The 20,237-nt window shown below is 41.2% G+C and overlaps 4 non-coding genes across 4 annotated transcripts; all 4 read right to left on the bottom strand.

Annotated features, from left to right (window-relative positions):
* Positions 1–17,579: 17,579 nt before the first annotated feature.
* trnak-cuu (transfer RNA lysine (anticodon CUU)) lies at positions 17,580–17,652 on the bottom strand. Its single transcript has one exon. It is a non-coding gene; the product is annotated as a tRNA-Lys (tRNA).
* An 856-nt stretch (positions 17,653–18,508) lies between these two features.
* On the bottom strand, positions 18,509–18,581 carry trnak-cuu (transfer RNA lysine (anticodon CUU)). Its single transcript has one exon. It is a non-coding gene; the product is annotated as a tRNA-Lys (tRNA).
* Positions 18,582–19,234: 653 nt separating this feature from the next.
* trnak-cuu (transfer RNA lysine (anticodon CUU)) lies at positions 19,235–19,307 on the bottom strand. Its single transcript has one exon. It is a non-coding gene; the product is annotated as a tRNA-Lys (tRNA).
* Positions 19,308–20,163: 856 nt separating this feature from the next.
* Positions 20,164–20,236, bottom strand: trnak-cuu (transfer RNA lysine (anticodon CUU)). The gene has a single exon. It is a non-coding gene; the product is annotated as a tRNA-Lys (tRNA).
* Position 20,237: the final 1 nt, after the last annotated feature.

The raw sequence follows: 20,237 nt of genomic DNA, 5'->3' as shown, positions 1-20,237 counted from the left end.
ATGTTAAAATCGCAGGCGATTCTTTGTCGATTTCGAAAGCGATTTTGTGTTAGTTGTCGGTAGACTACGGCTCTGTGTAGTAACTGCCGCTCCACCTGAACCAGTGTTGCCAAGTCTGCAGTTGTTTTTCATGTCCGCGGTTTGAAGCAATCCCAATACCAATAACGTGATATTTAGCCCCTAAAATGCTAATTTTACCAGGGAAACCCTTCCCAAAAATTTATATTTTAACCCCGGGAAGCAATTTTTATCGGGGAACCTCCCGGAAACGCGATTGGGCTAGTTTTGGACTCGTTTTAAGAAGCAACTGGGCAGGATTTGTTGTGAAAACCTGGCAACCCTGATCTGAATGCACATGCCGGAGATATACTTCTAATTACAGGAGCGTCTTTACTGATGAGAGGTGCATGAAAATCGCATTCGATTTTTTGCACAGCCCTATGTATCATAACTAACCTGCTCTGTCTAGTCTGTCGGTCTCCGTGTCCTCTTTGCTTCGTGGTTTTTCCGTGCGTGAAAAAATTGATGTGTGGCGTGAAAGCGTGTGAAAAGAGTAAATTGCGTGTGTCTCACGGTGAATGCTTGAGAGTTGGCACATTAGTTCTCAAGCAGAATAAAGGACAGGTTGATTATTGCTGTTTAGCGTTTGTATTAATCTATGATGTGTCCATTTGCCTACAGGGACATAAAAAAATTTATTAAAAGTGATACGTGGACCTAGGTGTCTGAGATTGTTCATTTTAAGTAAAGGATCCTAAAATTTCGTCCACAACAATATTTAATGAGGTTCTAACTCCTTGTGGTTAGTCTGCACGAGATCAACAAGCTTGTTTGCTTTGCGGCTGCTTTAATTACAAAATAAGCATTCGATCTACGTTAGAGCGTCTGAACGCTCACAAATCTTTCTGCAGCATCGTGAGCAGAGCGGCAAGAGCAGCAAGAGCAAGAGAGGCTATGGCTGTAGTGTTGTTGTGAAAGTACTGTGTTGTCGTTTGTTACTCTAGAGTAGACCAATTCACTTTATTGAGGCATACTGCCCCCATCTGGTATGGAATGTGGAGTATGACTTGATTTTTTTTGCCAAACATTACAGATGGCACCTTTAAGACCATGAAAGAGATAGTGTTACAACAGTGTGGAGTTGAAATTCGATGTGTAAATATGCTTTAGAAATGTAAGCATGTCAACTGCTATTTGCATGCTAAAAACAAAGTGATGAATGAATGGGCTGTTTTTGGTTACTACTTTTACTAGGGCTGCAGGGTCTATAAAAATGTATTTAAGCCCTCATCTGCTTTTAGTTTTACTCATTTATTCATGTTTTACTGTACCAGATGAAACATGGAGAAGCCTAGACATCGGTGCAGCGTGTGCCACAAGACTTTCACTGAAAAGTCCAACCTGACGAGGCATCTGAAGATCTATGCCGTCGCCAGGGAGACCTTTGACTGTGATGTCTGCAGGAAGAGCTTGACCACCAAATCATCGCTGGTCAGCCATCAACAGCAACACCAGTACCCCAACATCGTTTTGTACCGGCAAGGAGAGGCCAGACTGCAGTGTTAAGAGGCAGCAAAGTCTGTGGCAGAGGCCCCCAGCATCGTTGATGACCCTACATGGCTGGATCCCAAGATACCTCCTCCTCAAGATGCTGAAGAACCGAGCACCGGCCAATCAGCTCACCTCCCCCAGCAAGGTCACGGCTTCTTTGAAGGGACAGTATAAGAGGATTGCAGACTGAGTTCAAGACGACCCCATCCTCGGCGGTCTCGCCATTCCACTGCTCAACTTGAACGCCAAGTCCATCTCGACCTTCGCTGCCAGGGAGGAGAAAAAGGCCAACTACGGGGCGACGGTACTGCTGAAGGTGACGCCTCACCTGAAAGTGCTGTCGGACGCACCATTCCCGGAAGCTCCTGCGCTACCAACATCCCTCCCACCGCCAGACCGGCCTCAGGTCCAGTACCAGCACGTTCATCACGAGGCTGGAAAAAGGCGTGGTGAGACGCGGGGGTAAGTTGTCATAAGCACTTTGTTTCACCTGTTGGCTGTGGAAAGCAAATAGCACACACATCATATCAATACTCATTACATGTGTATTTTATTTTATTTCCAGATTATTTGTTGAAGAGCCAGAGCCTGTGCCTGTGAACTGGCCCGTTCAGCCCACAGCGTCGTCCTCCTCCACTCGGCCAAGGCCTGCTGCGTCCACCTATGGACCACCCCCTGTGTCGGCAGCACCCATACTGCTGGTTCTGTGTAAATAACTGTGTAAATAACATACCTGTGTGATGCCACTTCTCCTGTGCCATCTGTAGGAGAGAGAAAGAGGCTTGTTTGTTTGTTAGATTGTACTTGAAGCACTTTGAAACACAATCAAACAAACAAAAACAATTTATTTATATAGTTCAAAAGTTCAAAAAATGCACTTTCCAGTTTTACTTTAGAATGTTCTTGTTTGTTTTTTATTATTATTTATGTTGCTCTTAAAATGCACTTTGTAGTATCTTTTTTTTTATATACAAACATGTTCTGGCCTATGTTCAATATCAAGGCCAATCTAACCTCAATCATTTTAGCCTTAATCAGTTCTGATCTAACACAATCAGTTTTCATAACCCTTAAGTGATTGTTCATGTTCAGATAATATTTGTTTTTGTCGTGTGTTGTTTGTATGTCTTTGTCTGCTTCATGTTTAACAAAAAATTGCCAAAGAAAACACTTTATTTGTTGATTAGTGACCTGAGTCTTTGGATAATCCTGTTCTTTATTGGGCTTGGGCCTGTACAGATCAAAAGTTTGTGTTTTTAATTAAGTGTTTTTGATTATTATTAATGTTATTTTTGTGTGCGTGTCTTTGTGATGTTTGTATGTCTGTCAGCTTCCATGTTTAACAAAATGTTTGCAAATGGTAGTAAATGTTTGTCTCTCGTGTTCTCGCTCGTAGATCTGTACCTTGTTGTGATGAGCGAGCTTTAAACCATGCATTGCCTTTTAAATGAAACACAATCTGGGTGAAAAATAAAAGTTGTAAAAGTATTTCAAGTATTTTGGAGTCTCTGAATGCTTGTGTTTTTTTTACACTATCCCATCCCTTTTGAAACCCATCAGAGCAACTAGAAGTCCTTGTTTCTTCTCCGTCACTACCAGAGGTGTGAACACACCCCACCGTGCGCTGGCTGTACCCCCTGGGTGGTCACAAAAATGAGTTCTGTGAACGGCTCTGATGTCTTTGATGATGTGTACACATATTTCTTAATTCAGCCCAAAAATGTAACAATTGCACACTTTTCCACTTGACTATATGAATCTGATCAGCTACATCAACTCAAACTATGAAAATAATAAAACAATCAGGATTTCAATAAACTAGGCCTTGTACATGACAATTTCTGTAAATAACACTTTGACCACCAGGTGGCACCATCCATTTTGATCATTTTCGATCCATCCCAGGTTTGAGATATATGTACTTGGGGGGGGTCATGAGCCATTCCCAGGCGGTCTCCCATCCAAGTACTAACCAGGCCCAAACCTACTTAGCTTCTGAGATCAGACGAGATCGGGCATAGCCTTTTTTTTTTTTTTTAATTAAGAAATTTCTATCCATAAAATACAATAGATTAAACACAGTCAAATAGAAAATACAGAACATCGTCTTTACACATCTCTACATTACACATCTTTCCTTTACATCGATAATTTAAAAAAACTTTTTGGGGTAAAAACATCATAAAGAGTCTAACATATTTACACCTTTAAAGTACACATACAGTCTTTCAATATATAATTCTGTTTTTCTTTTAAACACACTCCAAACATCCAACACAATTTTTTCCTTTTTAGCCACAGTTCTTCTGTCCCATACTGCACTTTTCATTAGCATTACACACAGATTGATGAAACTTTTGTTTTTACACTTTTTTTTCCCCAACCAAACATCACAACTCTGTTCCATTCCATCACATTTTCATCCCACTCCTCAGTCACATCTTTAATTAAACATTTACATTTCCTTAAAAAGTCCTCCAGCTCTCTGCAATGTAAAAACATATGTAAAATCCCCTCTTCTTCTTCCTGGCACACTTTACACAGAGCATTTTCTTCCATTCCTATTTTATTTAAAATAACATCAGTAAAAACCACTTTATGCCTTATAAAATACTCCAAACATTCCAATTTTGTTTCCACACATTTCCCCGTCATGTTTCTCCATATACACTCTTTTTTAAAATCTTTGAATTTCTGCACCCAGTATCCATTTACAATCGGCTCTTTAAAAACATCATCTCTAAAAGCACAATAAATCATTTTCACAGTACATTCCTTAAAATCATACAGTTTCCCCCTAATTTCACATTAATACATTTCTCTGGCTCTCCTTCCATACTTTCTATTCTTTTAATCCACTCTTTAAGTATTGCATTTTTAATGATTTCATATTTATTTTTTATTTCTTGTTCACTGTAATCTTCTTTTGCCTCTTCCATTGCATCCACAATAAATTGTGTCGGTAAAAATCCTTCTTTAAATTCATATAAAACATCTCTGACTCTTGTTATCCCCACTTCCAACCATTTCTTTAAAAACAATTCTTTGTCTTGTTTTAAAATGTTTTTGTTTAAAAACAGAGGTTGATTTAAAATGTTTTCTCTCTCATGTGGATCATACTCTACTTTGTCTAAAAATTTTCCCCAGGCACTAAACATTTCTCTATAAAACTCTGGTAATCTTTCTGTCATCCAATTCTTCATTTTCATCCATAAAATTCCATCCCCCATGTTAAAATCCCCACATTTGTTTAAAAAATATTCCATTGTCTTTTTCCATGCAGTTTTGTGACCATCATCTAGATATTTTTTTACTATTTTAATTCTCAAGCTATTTTTTCTCTGTTCAACGTCAATTAATCCCATCCCTCCTTTCCCTACTTCTCCTATTAATGTACTATCTGCACTTCTTGGCGGTTTACTATTCCATAAAAAATCTAAAAAACATTTTTTCAACCTTTTCTCCACCCACACTGGCATAGCAGTCACATATAAAACATACCCCAACTTTGACACCATTAACACATTTAAAATTAAAACCTTCCCTTTTAAACTTAAAGTCCTCAATTTCCAAAAATTTAACCTTCTTTCAATTCCTCCTACTATTTCTTCCCACATTTTTCTTTAACATTCCTTTCGTCTTTTCCCATTAGAATACCTAAAACCCTTATTTCTTTTGTTTCTTTAAAATGAAAATAATCCGTTAAAACATTTAGTCCTCCAAATCTCACATGTTGTTTTTTTTCTTCATTTAACTTGCCTCCTGATCCCCTACAAAACATCTGTACTACTTCCATTACTTTATTAACACTCTCTATATCTTTAACTATTATTGTTGAATCATCTGCATATTGAAATATTTTTTTCATTTCCCCCACTTCCTTCAATGTTTATACCTCTTATGTCTTCATCTATTTTAACAGCTAATCCCAATGGTTCTGCAACTAAAGAATATAAAAGCGCTGATAATGGACATCCTTGTCTTATTGACCTAGTAATTTAAAAACATTCTGTTAAAAAAACGTTACACTGTATTCTTGTTATTGCTCCCCTATATAAAATTGTAATCCACTTGACAAAATTTTCCCCAAACCCGTACCTTCTTAAAATTCCAAATAAATATTCATGCTCCACTCTATCAAATGCCTTTTCGAAATCCAAACTAATAACATATCCTTTTTTTTTTTCTTTCATATATCTTATTTAACAATTATACTTAAAGTTGTTTCCGCTATATCTTTCCCTTTTACTCCATACACTTGATTTGTTTCAATTATAGTTGGCATTACCTCTTTCAATCTATTGGCTAAAACTTTTGTTAAAATTTTCAGATCTGTATTCAGCATTGTAATTGGTCTATAATTTTTTAAGTCTACTTTATCTCCTTTTCTTTTATATATCAACTTTATTAATCCCATCCCCATTCTCTGATTCATTTCCTCTTTCTTAAAAGTATCTTCATATACTTCTTTTAAAATACTGGTTATAAAATCTTTAAAAACGATATAAAATTCACTCCCCAAACCATCTATACCTGGTCTTTTATTTTTGTTTAATTCACTTATTGCTCTTTTTATCTCTTCTTCTCTTATCTCTTCATCACACTCTTTTTTGTCTACTTCTCCTACTGTTGGTTTTATTTGATTTAGTAACTCCAATTTCTCTTCTTCTTTCAACCCCTCAGCACTAAACAGATTTTCATAATATTCTTTTACTTCTTTTAATATTTCCTCATTTGTTTCCACCACTACACAATTTTCCCCTCTTATTTCTTTAATCATTCCAGCTTTCCCTCTTGTTTTTTCTAGATCAAAGAAAAACTTTGTACATTTTTCACCCTCCACAGTATATTTAGCTTTACTCCTTAGTCTTGCACCTTCATATTTTTTCTCTTCCATGTCTTTCAATTATCCCTCCAATTCTTTTATTTTTGTATATCTTTCCCATTCTCATTTAATTCATTTTCCAATTTTTCTCTTATTTCTCTCTCCTTCTTCCTCTTACACATCTGTATTAATTTGCAATACTTTGTGAATTTTTTTACTAAATATTTAACATTTTCCCACCATATCCTTTTATCTTCACTGTACATTTCATTCTCCTTTTCTTTTTCAATAATTTCTTTAATACTTAACACATACTCCTCATTCTTCAAAACCTCTACATTTAAAACCCATACACCCGGCCCTCTTTTCACTGAACTCCAGTCTACTTGTATAAAAAGTGGTTTATTGTCACTTAAGCTTGATTCCTCATATTTAATATTACCGATAAAACCTTCAATGTTCCTTGTACATAAAATAAAATCAATCCTAGTGTTAAGTTCAGAGTTTGGCTAGATACCTGCTAAAGACAAACAGGCTTCACACAGGTTGCATCTCTGTCTGCTTACAGGATTCTTTGCCAATGCAATTGTACCTTGGTTATCTTCATAAATCATAGGTACACCATACTGGTAATCATCAAGATGTTCAACCAATTGTTTCAAGTACAAACACTCTTGTATAGTGGCAGCTAAGGCCATGTACTCAGCCTCACATGTTGATAATGCTACAGTTGGCTGCTTTTTGGTCTTCCAAGAAATCAGAGGACCATTCTTACATAGGCTAACACAGTAACCAGATGTACTACATCGGTCATTTTCATCACCTGCCCAATCTGCATCACTATAAGTCATCAACCTTAACCCTTCATCACATTTCTTGTAACAAAGCATCTTGTCATTTGTACCTTTCAGATATTTCAGTACATGCTTTACAGTTATCCACTGCTCTTCCGTTGGCTCACTGAAATACTGGGACAATTTGCTAACAACATAACTCAAATCAGGTCTAGTGCATGAGGTTAGGTAGATTAAACTACCCACCACCTCTCATTTGCATTACCATCAGTGTAATTCAACTTTAGTTCACAAGGTGTCGACCTGGGTTTACAATCTTGCATGTCAAATCTTTCCAGCAGTTTCCCAACATAACTCTGCTGTGACATAGTCACACCCCCATCACACTGATCAAAAGTGATACCTAGAAAATTCTTCAGTTTTCCCAAATCTTTCATGTGGAATTTCTCAGTAAGCATCTCTTTGACAGTTTTTAAAGCGCTCTCATCACTGGCAGCAATAACCAAGTCTTATCACTTTCCCATGTTCTGTTTCTCTCTTGTAAACACAATTATCAGCTGGGTTTTGCACAAAGATGTTTTCGCACAGATAGTTATGTAACATTTTGTTCCAGTTTCGACCTGATTGTTTTAGCCCATACAATGATTTCTCCAGTTTACACACCATCTTCTCATTTGTCTTTACATCATACCCCTCTGGCTGTTCCATATAAATTTCATAATCAATCGGTGCATGCAAGTAAGCGGTTTTAACATCCATCTGATGGAGAATTAAATTCTCCTGAGCAGCTTTCTGCATCAACACTCTCACACTGGTAAGGTTGGCAGTAGGAGAAAAAGTTTCTCCATAATCTACACCCAACTCCTGACTATACCCCTTGGTGACATAGCGAGCTTTATATTTGTCAGATCCATCAGCATTGGTTTTGATAGCATACACCCATCTACCCCCACTGCTTTCTTGCCCTCAGGTAGGTTGGTCAAAGTAAATGTGGTGTTATCCCTCAGTGATTTCATTTCCTCATCCATTGCATCAATCCACTCCCTTGAGTTGGATGAAGTCACAGCTTCTCTAAAAGTCTGAGGTACATTGGAAACCATCTTATAGCAATAATCAATGCTGATCTGCACCTGATCACTCTCTACGCCATAGAAATCAGGCCTCCTTCTTTCTCTACCAGGGTATCTCCTCTCTCTACTCAGGGTATCTGGAGAATGTGATTCTGGCTTAACCTCGGCTGACTGTAGGCTTATATGGCTTGGGCCTAGCCTATTCTCTAGAATGTCACACTGCTTGGGTTTATCAGGGTCAGGTCTGGTTGTGCTATAACGCATATCAGTGTCATCATCAGACACGTCATCCGTCTCTTGTCCCTCAATATTGGACATAAACCTCACCAACCTGTGTTTCATCACCTTTCTACTGTCAGGATAATAGACCATATAGGCTGGGCTGTTCTTATCGTATCCAACAAAGATGCCTTTGTCAGACTTTGAGTCTAGCTTCTTCCTGTCCTGCCTATATGTAAAACACACAGTACCAAACTTCTGCATCCTGGACATATTGGGTGTCTTTCCTGTCAGCATAAAATAAGGTGTCTGTTTGGTGCGGTTGTTAAAACATCTATTCCTCACCACCGCTGCTGTCTGGACCGCATACGGCCATAGCTCCTTGGGTAACTGACTTTCTAAGAGCATACATCTAGCCATATCAAAAAGAGTTCTCCAGTTACGCTCAGCAGTTCCATTCTGGTGTGGGGAGTATGGTGCTGAGGTCTCATGTCTGATTCGGTTCCTGCGAAGTAATACTTGATAACCCTGTCCAGTAAATTCAGCACCATTATCAGACCTGATACATGTAACGTTCCCATATGGGGCTATGTCAGCTAGGAACCTCTCTGTTGCATCCACTGTGTCACTTTTATACTTCAGAAAGTACACGAACACTGCACTTGAGTGGTCATCAGTAAAGGAAAGTGTGTACCTATACCCTTCTCTGGACTTTGGGTCAATGGGGCCTGCCAAGTCAGTGTGTATCAACTCTAGAGGTGACTTGGCTCTCACATCAGGCTTTCTGTTCCTACTCTGAGTGAATTTACCTTGGACACACACATCACATTGCATAGACTTGGGTACTTTACCCTTAATTGACATACCATCCACAACATTCTCTAACTTCTGAACATCATTAAAATTGCAGTGTCCCAAAATCTCGTGCCACTTCTGAATATCATTACAACTCATACATTGATTATCACAGTCATTGTTTACTAGCACAGTAGGCAAATAGAACAGCCTGTTATGTTCATGAATAAGAAAACGTGTACCGTCTTTATACTGCAGGACATCCTCACCCTCTTTAAAGATCACTGTTGCCCCGCTGGAAGTTGCAGCTCTCACAGAGAAAATGTCTTGGGGATAGGAGGGGATGTACAGCGCCTGCTTCAGTGTGGCACTGAGGTGTTGCCCTCTACTGTCGACCAGACATACCTCTGCTTCTCCTCTGCGCTCCGCGACCCCCTTGCACCTTGTGCCATCAGCCAACTCCACACAGTGCGTCTCGGCCTGGAATTTGTCGTCGAAGCTCTTAAACTTAGCTAGATCAGTGATGATATGCGATGTTGCACCAGTATCCACCATCAAGCCCTTTCGGGTGACATCGCTCCCTGGCTGACAATCACTGGTCATCAACTTGAAGGCAAAAGTATTGTCGGTCTCCTCATACACCCCATGTTTATCATCCTGCCGTTGTTGTTTCCATCCTCCTCGCCATGTGGTACGTTTACCCTGACTGTTCCACTGTTGATCACGCTGACATTGTCTTGCCTTGTGTCCTCTCTGGCCACAACGGAAACACTCAATGTCCCCACTTTCAGTGCTCCGCACCCTTACACCTGCTGGTCCACTGGCCTTCCTTGAATGTGCCCGGGCCCCCATAACATTGTCTTCGGCCACAGCTGTGCGCATACCTTCAGTGCTCTCATAGCTCCGCAATTTTGTCTTAAAATCCGCAAAAGAAAGAGTCTCATCATCAGGGACGGATTGGCAATCGGGAATACCGGGAACAATCCCGAACGGCCGGTCCATTTAAGGCCGAATCGGCAGGTGGTCAAATTTTTTATTATTATTATTTTTTTTTTATTTATTTTATATGATACGCTACCGTACCGGCCTGTGGCCGGCCGCTCAGCTGCAGCGGAACGCAGCTGTGTGTCTGTCTGTGTCTGTGTGTGTTTCAAACTGGGCCAAACCAATACTACCAATCTTAAGGGGGGATACGAGCGGCCCCTCCCAACTTGGACTGATCCTCGTATTTCCTGACATCCGATTGGCTCAAAGGCGCCGATCAAAGGAGTTTACTTGGTTAGGTTTGAGTTTGTGTGAATGCAACAGAGACAGAAGGTAAAAATGGTGAAACGAAGGAAAGAAGAGAAAGAAATGGGTGGGGCCGAAAAAATAAGAATGAAAAAGAAAAAAATGTTGGCACAAGAGGCAGCTAAATGTGCCAAATTATCGGACCTTTTCCGCACTGAAAAGGGTGCTGTGGCAGGAAGTGCAGATGAGGAAGGACCCAGCAGCATGGATAGGACAGGTGCACGATTAGGCCGGCGAGCGGCGGCGACACGCTGGCTGGCTGACTGTGCGTGAGCGTGGCGTTTCTGTTGAGTGTAAGCTGCGTGGTGTTTGCGTAGCGTTTTCCATGTCTTTGCCTGGTCTTTGCACACCAGAAACGTGTCTGACGCAGCGCTGCTGCTAGGTGACATAATATAAGACAAGACTCTGGTAAAAAAAATTAAATAAAAATAAGCCTCTGGTGATACATTTGTTTAAATTACATTTATATCTTCATTTATGTCAAAACCTAGAGACTCTTAAATATCAAAATGTAATTTATTAATATTTATTCGTGTCAAAATGACATAAACATCTTTTCCTATTCCATTTTGGCTGGAAACGCTTCCAACACGCTTGTCATACATTAAAAATACATAAATAGTCAGGGATGCATGACACAATAAAGCCCCAGACTTAAATAAAGCCCAAAGACTTATACCCCGAGGAGGAGCAGCAGCAGCAGGAAGAGAGAGGAGGAGGAGAAGAGAGGAATAGGAGCAGGAGAGAGGAGGAGAAGGAGCAGCAGGAGGAGAAGAGCAGGAAACAGACAGGTAGAGGGGCAGTGCGCAGGGCTGGGTAGGCAATCATATTAGGCATATCAATCAATCAAAGCTTTATTAAGAACACACAAAAATAGAAAAATACAGCACAATGTTACATATTTACATAAAGGATAAAATGCCAATAGTTCCACATACTAGATAATAACCTGACTGAAGCACAGATTGAATTAGAAAATGTATTATTCTTTGTCATATTTATTACTCATGTTCTTCTCATGCATATATTATGTAGCTGTACAGTCAGTAAGCAGAGACAGGGTCCAGCACAGGGGAAGCTGAGGCAGGGAGAGTTGAAAGTGAGTACACACACACATACACACAATCTCTATTGTATGGGACTGCATTGTAGTTTGAGTATGAGTTGGTGTGAGTATTTGTAACTATTTTATCACTCCGACTGACTGTACACATGACATGCTGGTAGTTCGCAGTATACTGTGTGACTTATGTGTCTGAGATTAGGTTTTGCTGACCTGGTTGTGTTCAGTGCAGTGGACTTGCTTAAACAACCTGAGGAGGCAGGTGTTATCCTAAAGTTTCTTGAAGGTCTTCAGCGTAATCTGATTGTCTTTATACCATAAAAACACTATTAGAATGAAAATAACTGCAAAAAATCCTGCTCGTGCACCAAGGGCACTCGCGTAAAAGGCCTCTCCGTCTTAAAGTCCAGGGCTGAATTTCAGTCCCAGTACGTCCCATCTCATCATTTTGCGTGACAAAAATGGAAAAAGGCTTGAATGATTCTGGCAGCCCCTTCAAAACCATTGCAACTAATAGTCCATCACTCAATACTTCTCCAGCATTCTTCAGCGCTGTGATTGAGGTCTCAGCACGTATGACATAGTCAGTCACACTCTCACCACTCAGCTTTTGCAGGGAAGTCAATTCTGTGTAGAGACTCACAATGCGGGGCTTACCCTTACCAGCATAATAATCCCGCAAGATCTTGAGTGCTCCACGCCCGTCATCCGCAGCCTCTCGCATGACCAGGGACAAACTTTTGTCATCGAGGAATTGGATCAGTTCAGCATATGCTTCAGCATTCTTTGATGCATCCTCAGCCAGTGCGTCTGCATCCGCACCCACGGCGGGCCCATTCAAAATTATGTCCTTCAATTTCTGCAACCATAGATGGCCCAAAAACTTTGTCTCCCACAGTTCATAATTCTTTTCGTCTCCGTCAAACACAAGACGAGACCAACGTGAATTTGTCCTTTCGCTCATGGTGCTTGTACTCCAAACATTGAGACCCAAATTTAAATGTACAAACTGCCTTCTTACTCACGCCGTATCTGCACAAACGTCAGCGTATCTGGGCCCATAACCTGTTAAGTTCAGAGTTTGGCTAGATACCGGCTAAAGACAAACAGGCTTCACACAGGTTGCAGTGAGAACAAAGTCATTTGTTTATTGGTACAGGTGCTGCTTAAATAGAACATCACATGGCATGGACACATGACAAACACACCTGAGAGGAACCTACAATAATTGGGAGCATACTCATTTAACCAATCAATCAATTAACACCTAGTTTTACACATAAAATTCCCTACTAATTGCCTCCTTGAATATTCTTTCTTTTTTTTCATTTCTTTCTCTCCATACATCAATCATATTATTTTCTTCCATTAATAATTTCAGTTCTTTTCTTCCATTATCATTTTTAAAAACCATTCCCTCACCCATTTAATTTACTGAAAACAGTATTAAAATCACCCATCATAATAACTTCTTTATGCTTTTTAAAAAGATCTCTTAACACATTAAAATATTCCTTCTTTTCACTCTCTACAGTCGGTGCATGAATATTAACTACAATATTTTTTTTTCTCCTCATACTCCATTTCAACAGCAATACATTTCCCATCTATGTCATTATATATTGTTTTACATGAAACCCCACAGTTTTCTTTTATTAAAATCGCAACTCCTCTTCCCAGCCTCCCATCACCATTGTTATAAAAAATGTCTCCACTCCACCTTTTCCTTATTTCAGTCATGTACTCTTCCCTCCAGTTAGTTTCTTGTAATAAAATCACATCCTGTCCTTTACACATTTCTTTCACTTTTTCAAATTTCCCTACGTTCGAAAGCCCTCTAGCATTAAAAGCAGTGATGGGAATAACGGCGTTATAAATAACGGCGTTACTAACGGCATTACTTTTTCCAGTAACGAGTAATCTAATTGATTACTCTTCTCATCTTAATTACGCCGTTACCGTTGCTGCCAAAAAATGCGGCGCGTTACTATAACTGATGATGAAGCTGTTTTTTTTTTATTCATCAGACCAACTAGATCTCTGAGCGAGAGGCAAATACTTTTTTTTACTGTTCTTCCTTGGTTAGTGGGCAGAGCACGAGACAAGCGCATAAATGCTGACGATTGGCTGAGGTAGAGTAAAATTTCATTGTAAGCCAATCAGAGGTAGAGTTGGGCGGGTTTTCGAAAGCACGCATAGTAGTGATGGGAATTCGGCTCTTTTGACTCAGCTCACTGAAAAGAGCCGGCTCTTTGGCTCACAAACGGCTCTTTAAATGACTTTGACTATAATATTTCAATTTTTATTACATAATTATTTAATTTCTATAGGCTAAATTTGAAAAAATAGAGTTGGCTCTTCAGATATGCGAGCCAGCTCCCGAAGTTCAACTAAAAAAGCCGGCTCTTAGAGTCGGCTCATTCGCGAATCGCGAACGACTCATCAAAAGCTCATTCGCGAACGACTCATCAAAAGCTCATTCGCGAACGAGTCGATCCATCATCACTAACGCTCATTCGCGAACGACCCATCATCGGACAGGACAGGACACACAACGAACAACACAAGCCAGTCAGTCAACGAGAGACAGGTATGGCGACGAGCCCAAATAATCCAAAAGTAGCCTTCTCTAAATAGAAGTATATACATTACTTTTTCCTTCAAGAAATTAAAGAAACAATAAAAGGAAATATCAAAAGTTCCCAAAAATCTATCTTGTTATTTGCATTGATCCACTATATAAACATAATATCTACATACATGCCATTTGATTGGAGGCTAGTCTCACTTTGTCCCACAGCAACTTTTTTTTTTAGATGTGTGTACAATGTTTCATGTTTCTGTTAATAATGTATTGTATTAAGTGTCCATTTCATTATAATATTCAGATTTATCATAAATAATTGAACATGCACATGTATTTTAAGTTCCTTTAAAGAGGGGTAGAGGTGGGGTCACGTTTGAGCATTTAAAATTTAATTTTACTTGAAAGTAACGCAATAGTTACTTTCTTAAGTAACTAGTTACTTTAAAAATTTGTAACTGAGTTACTAATTTAGTTACTTTTTGGAAGAAGTAACTAGTAACTGTAACTAATTACTTTTTAAAAGTAACTTGCCCAACACTGATTAAAAGTAACAATTCTTAAAAGCATAAAACATATAAAAACAAGCATAAAACCCATAAACTCAGTCCATCTCCTCCAAACCCTTTAGCAGCTCATACTTATTTGCACACTCAATCCCATCTTCTTTAAGCATTCTTTTATTTGCAGTATCAAGATTGGGCAGTACCTTTACAGATCTTCTTCTTTTCGATGATTTCCCCTGCGTCTCCTCATTTTCTTTTCCTTGTTCACACTCTTTTGTAGCATCATTAATTTCTACCGCGTCCATCTCCTTTTGCACACTGTCCGTCACATCCATCGGTGTACATACAATTCCCTCCTGTTGTGCATCATGCAGTACTTTATTCCTTTCATCAACCAGTTCCACATTATCCAAAGCATTTTGCAAGCTGTCCGTCAAATCCATCTGTGTCCAAATTCTCCTATCCTGTTGTGTTTGTATGATCAGTTTGGTATACTCTTTCTGTTGATCTATATCCTTATTTAATTCCAGTCCTTTACCATGTACTCTTTCTCCAACGTCTCGCTGCTCGTTGTCTCTTTCATGCACCTGCCCGCCCACCTGCTGCTGCTCCTCCTCCTCACCCTGCATCCAACACTTACACTTATTTAAAACCAAATTGCACTCCGGGCACGTCACAGCATTGCAGTTTCTCGCGAAGTGGCCTCTTTCCTCGCATTTATGGCACTTAAACTCCGGGCAGTCCTTCACCACATGATCTGGGCTCATGCACAGCCGACAAGTCTTCACCTGATGGCTGTGCATCACCCTAAAGTATTGTGGGCCCTCTGCCGTTTCTATTTTTGTGCTGTACGGTAGGGAGGCCACTTCCTTCGAAAACCGCGCCTTTACATATCTTGTCCCATCCTCGATGCTGGTGCCCGGATAAACACGCCGCTTTATTTTTGAAATTGGGGAAACCCCCCAAACCTCCAGTTTATTTAAAATCTCTTCATCAGCAAGGTAGACGGGCAGATGCATGAAAGAGACAACATAATCTCTGTTTTGCATTTTCTTTATCTCACAGTTCACTCCTTTAATTAACAATCCCTCAGTCAGTTCATCACAAGTTTCTTCTTTTTCCATTGTCAGTTCATATTCCTTTCCTTGTCTTGGCCTCAGTGCTAAGATTTTACCATATCCACATTTGTCTGTCACCGCTTTAATAATATCCACAGCTCTCACCTCACTTACATTCTCCACATTCACAATCACAGTTGCCTCCTTTAAAGTATTTCCTTTCACCACATGTATGTCTTGCATCTTGATTTTTACCGTGTCCTGCTCGTTGTCGATACTCCAGTCCAGTGTCGTTTGCCATGCGTCCCTCTCCAGCCAGTCCAGTGTTGTTTGCCATGCGTCTCTCTCCAGCCAGTCCAGTGTCGTTTGCCATGCGTCTCTCTCCAGCCAGTCCAGTGTCGTTTGCCATGCGTCTCTCTCCAGCCAGTCCAGTGTCGTTTGCCATGCGTGTCTCTCCAGCCAGTCCGGTGTCATCCATCCATTGTACAAAAACACCAAAATAAAACTATTAACCACCCTCCAGCCAGCAAGATGCTGCTGTTAGGTGGTTTAAAACTGAAAAAAAACACACAAAAAATAAACTAAAACTCCAAAAACAACTCACAAAACAAACACTAACAGAAAAATCTAAATGGAGGAGAGCCTTCCTCTCCCAACTGCAGCCAACACTACCTGTAGCTCTCTAGCGCCCTCAGGTTGGTATGGCCGTAAGCGAAGACTGCTGCGAAGAGAGGGCTATTTAAAGATCTGACCTCTCATAATAGTCAGTCATCTAAAAGACTCTTTGTGTGTATTGTAAAGGCCTCCTGAATAAGATTGAGATTTAAAATGCCTTAACAGAGGATGGTTTCAATCCATCGACCTCTGGGTTATGGGCCCAGCACACTTCCGCTGCGCTACTCAGCTGTAAACACCCTTGACCGGATTCGAAACCACAATCTCTGGATTAAGAGGACAGTGCCTCAGGAGTGTCTAGAAGTTAACTCTTTGTGTGTATTGTAAAGGCCTCCTGAGATTTAAAAAGACTTAGCAGAGGATGGTTTCAATCCATCGACCTCTGGGCACAGCAAGCTTCCACTGCTCCACTCTGCTGTATTCATTCCAGATGGGACTTGAACCCACAATCGCTGGCTTAGGAGGCCAGTGCCTTCTCCATTAGACCACTGGGGCTTAAAAATAAATGCTAAGTTGCCCTTTTAAATCTCAATCTTATTCAGGAGGCCTTTACAATACACACAAAGAGTCTTCAAGATGATTGACTATTATGAGAGGTCAAATTGGCCTCAGCTTGTCACGACCAGACTATTGCTTTTGACCATTTTTAGGGACTCAGGAGTGTTTAGAAGTTAAAAGGTCATAGCAGAGGATGGTTTCAATCCATCAACCTCTGGGTTATGGGCCCAGCACGCTTCCGCTGCGCCACTCTGCTGTAGTGCACCTTGACCGGACTCGAAACCACAATCTCTGGCTTAGGAGGCCAGTGCCTCAGGGCTGTATAGATGTTAACTTTTTGTGCGTATTGTAAAGGGCTCCTGAATAAGATTGAGATTTAAAATGCCTTAGCAGAGGATGGTTTTGATCCATCAACCTCTGGGTTATGTGCCCAGCACGCTTCCGCTGCGCCACTCTGCTGTAATCAACCTTGACCGGACTTGAAACCACAATCTCTGGCTTTGGAGGCCAGTGCCTCAGGAGTGTCTAGAAGTTAACTCTTTTTGTATATTGTAAAGGCCATCCTGAGTTTCAAAAAGGCTTAGCAGAGGATCGTTTCGATCCTTCAACCTCTGGGTTACACACGCTTCCGCTGCTCCACTCTGCTGTATTCACCCCAGATGGGACTCAATCCCACAATCCCTGGCTTAAGAGGCCAGTGCCTTATCCATTAGGCCACTGGGGCTTGAAAACAGATGCTAACTTGCCCTTTTATATCTCAATCTTATTCAGGAGGCCTTTACAATGCACACAAAGAGTCTTCTAGATGACTGAATATTATTAGAGGTCAAATTGGCCTCAGCTTTTCACGACCAGCTTGTGGCTTTTGTTCCTTTTTAGGGACTCAAGAGTGTTTAGAAGTTAAAAGGTCATAGCAGAGGATGGTTTCGATCCATCGACCTCTGGATTATGGGCCCAGCACGCTTCCGCTGCGCCACTCTGCTGTAGTGCAACTTGACCGGACTCAAAACCACAATCTCTTTCTTAGGAGGCCAGTGCCTCAGGGATGTATAGATGTTAACTTTTTGTGCGTATTGTAAAGGGCTCCTGAATAAGATTGAGATGTAAAATGCCTTAGCAGAGGATGGTTTCGATCCATCGACCTCTGGGTTATGGGCCCAGCACGCTTCCGCTGCGCCACTCTGCTGTAATCAACCTTGACCGGACTTGAAACCACAATCTCTGGCTTTGGAGGCCAGTGCCTCAGGAGTGTCTAGAAGTTAACTCTTTTTGTATATTGTAAAGGCCTCCTGAATAAGATTGAGATTTAAAATGCCTTAGCAGAGGATGGTTTCGATCCATTGACCTCTGGGTTATGGGCCCAGCACGCTTCCGCTGTGCCACTCTGCTGTAATCAACCTTGACCGGACTTGAAACCACAATCTCTGGCTTAGGAGGCCAGTGCCTCAGGAGTGTCTAGAAGTTAACTCTTTGTGTGTATTGTAAAGGCATCCTGAGTTTCAAAAAGGCTTAGCAGAGGATCGTTTCGATCCTTCAACCTCTGGGTTACACACGCTTCCGCTGCTCCACTCTGCTGTATTCACCCCAGATGGGACTCAATCCCACAATCCCTGGCTTAAGAGGCCAGTGCCTTATCCATTAGGCCACTGGGGCTTGAAAACAGATGCTAACTTGCCTTTTTATATCTCAATCTTATTCAGGAGGCCTTTACAATGCACACAAAGAGTCTTCTAGATGACTGAATATTATGAGAGGTCAAATTGGCCTCAGCTTTTCACGACCAGCTTGTTGCTTTTGACGTTTTTTAGGGTCTCAGGAGTGTTTAGAAGTTAAAAGGGCATAGCAGAGGATGGTTTCGATCCATCGACCTCTGGGTTATGGGCCCAGCACGCTTCCGCTGCGCCACTCTGCTGTAGTGCACCTTGACCTGACTCGAAACCACAATCTCTGGCTTAGGAGGCCAGTGCCTCAGGGCTGTATAGATGTTAACTTTTTGTGCGTATTGTAAAGGGCTCCTGAATAAGATTGATATTTAAAATGCCTTAGCAGAGGATGGTTTCGATCCATCGACCTCTGGGTTATGGGCCCAGCACGCTTCCGCTGCGCCACTCTGCTGTAATCAACCTTGACCGGACTTGAAACCACAATCTCTGGCTTAGGAGGCCAGTGCCTCAGGAGTGTCTAGAAGTTAACTCTTTGTGTGTATTGTAAAGGCATCCTGAGTTTCAAAAAGGCTTAGCAGAGGATCGTTTCGATCCTTCAACCTCTGGGTTACACACGCTTCCGCTGCTCCACTCTGCTGTATTCACCCCAGATGGGACTCAATCCCACAATCCCTGGCTTAAGAGGCCAGTGCCTTATCCATTAGGCCACTGGGGCTTGAAAACAGATGCTAACTTGCCCTTTTATATCTCAATCTTATTCAGGAGGCCTTTACAATGCACACAAAGAGTCTTCTAGATGACTGAATATTATTAGAGGTCAAATTGGCCTCAGCTTTTCACGACCAGCTTGTGGCTTTTGTTCCTTTTTAGGGACTCAAGAGTGTTTAGAAGTTAAAAGGTCATAGCAGAGGATGGTTTCGATCCATCGACCTCTGGGTTATGGGCCCAGCACGCTTCCGCTGCGCCACTCTGCTGTAGTGCACCTTGACCGGACTCGAAACCACAATCTCTTTCTTAGGAGGCCAGTGCCTCAGGGATGTATAGATGTTAACTTTTTGTGCGTATTGTAAAGGGCTCCTGAATAAGATTGAGATTTAAAATGCCTTAGCAGAGGATGGTTTCGATCCATCGACCTCTGGGTTATGGGCCCAGCACGCTTCCGCTGCGCCACTCTGCTGTAATCAACCTTGACCGGACTTGAAACCACAATCTCTGGCTTTGGAGGCCAGTGCCTCAGGAGCGTCTAGAAGTTAACTCTTTTTGTATATTGTAAAGGCCTCCTGAATAAGATTGAGATTTAAAATGCCTTAGCAGAGAATGGTTTCGATCCATCGACCTCTGGGTCATGGGCCCAGCACGCTTCCGCTGCGCCACTCTGCTGTAATCAACCTTGACCGGACTTAAAACCAAAATCTCTGGCTTAGGAGGCCAGTGCCTCAGGAGTGTCTAGAAGTTAACTCTTTGTGTGTATTGTAAAGGCATCCTGAGTTTCAAAAAGGATTAGCAGAGGATCGTTTCGATCCTTCAACCTCTGGGTTAAACACGCTTCCGCTGCTCCACTCTGCTGCATTCACCCCAGATGGGACTCAATCCCACAATCCCTGGCTTAAGAGGCCAGTACCTTATCCATTAGGCCACTGGGGCT

This window comes from Carassius auratus, unplaced genomic scaffold (genome assembly GCF_003368295.1).
Source record: "Carassius auratus strain Wakin unplaced genomic scaffold, ASM336829v1 scaf_tig00216387, whole genome shotgun sequence".
Classification (NCBI taxonomy): Eukaryota; Metazoa; Chordata; class Actinopteri; order Cypriniformes; family Cyprinidae; genus Carassius; species Carassius auratus.
Note: the sequence above shows the minus strand (reverse complement) of the source record. Positions and strands in the feature narration are given on the sequence as shown.